A 1,552-nucleotide genomic window follows, 5' to 3' on the forward strand; every position below is an offset into this window, starting at 1 on the left:
TCCTTCATATAAACTATTTTAAGCAGCGATAGTACCTACCTGTTTTTAACAAATCGCCAAATATTTCAATAAAGCCGAGAAATGGTGTTTACAGACAATATAACGGCAAAAAAACATGTTCCAAGCAGTTTCGTGGAATATTAAATAAATTAATTAAACTTTTAAGTATCCTTCGGCGTGATGCTACAGTTGATCAAGTATTTTTTAATTAGGAAACCGAATATTGGCACAGTAATTCGTAATTACAAATGACGACGACCACTTACGATTTCAAAATACGACGGTAGAGGAGCCGCGAGTTTACTTCTGCAAAGAGAATAGGTTTTAATTATTTGTAGTTAATTATTTCCTTGTTAATGTATATAACAATTTAAATTTAATTTAAACCTTTTGGGTGCTTACAATATTTTTGCTATCTCCATCTAAAGATTTTTGAAGGTACAGGGTCAAGAGTACGTCAAGCTTGACACTTAAAGCTTAAATCCAACTTTATGCCGCTTACGATAAGAACGGTCCAAAGTACAAAGTGTCAAGCTTGATGTGCTCTTGACTGTACCTAACGCTTGCGATTAAAAATATGCACCAAGATGCAACACGTTTTTGCCACTTTGTTTATAGTAAACGACGAAATTGTGATATACTGTGTCGGTTGCGACAACAAGTGAGGTCGCTTGCATTATGATTTTTTAATATTTATTGTGTCGATTAGCACTAAAATATAAAAAAAAAACAGTCTAGATGACGATAAACTTAGCTTTTGCTATAATTTCTATTTGATGTCGTTTTGGCGGGAAACGTCGACGCATCTTGTGCGTTATAGTTTAAAATATCATTAGTAATAAAAAAAACGCTACTTAGGTAAAAATGTTGCTTACGATAAGTCGGCGGTTGTGTACAACATAGTATAATCCCAGTACAGAGTACCTACTAAAAAACTGACCTCAAAAGTCATTCATCCCCTAGTTTCCCACCCTTAGAGGTCGGGTATTTTTTTCAAATTTAAATGGGACCGCTACTGAGGTACCCTCTTTCCAATAAAAAGAAAATCATCAAAATCAGTTCACAAATGCCATTCGAGTTGTCGCGTAACATACATAAAAAATTCAGTCGATTTGAGAACCTCCTCCTTTTTTGAAGTCGGTTAATAATATAATAGTAGTTTATGAAGGCAAATTAACCTTTTTTTTTCCAGTATATTTTTGCCAGCAGTAGTAAAAGAAAAGTTAAATAAAAACCACATAACAAATAGGTCGAACTGTGTCATGTATCGACGTTTCCAAGGTCGGTTACCGGACACCCAAGTTGCTGTACACGTCGCAGTCCATAAATATAAATAAATAAATAAATAATGTTTCATTATATTGCATATATGTTAGACCCTAAGGTACATAATGGGTCATGCTGCCTGGTTTAAATAAATAAATAAAAATAAATAAATGACAAGATAATAGATTAAGTAGTTTAAATAACAGTAACATTTTGTAAGTAATTACAGCATTACTTGAAAAGGAAAAGAAATTTAACTTTACTTGAATTAAATTAATAACAGTAT

This window comes from Hyposmocoma kahamanoa, unplaced genomic scaffold, assembly GCF_003589595.1.
Source record: "Hyposmocoma kahamanoa isolate Upper Pololo Valley unplaced genomic scaffold, ASM358959v1 232, whole genome shotgun sequence".
Lineage (NCBI taxonomy): Eukaryota > Metazoa > Arthropoda > Insecta > Lepidoptera > Cosmopterigidae > Hyposmocoma > Hyposmocoma kahamanoa.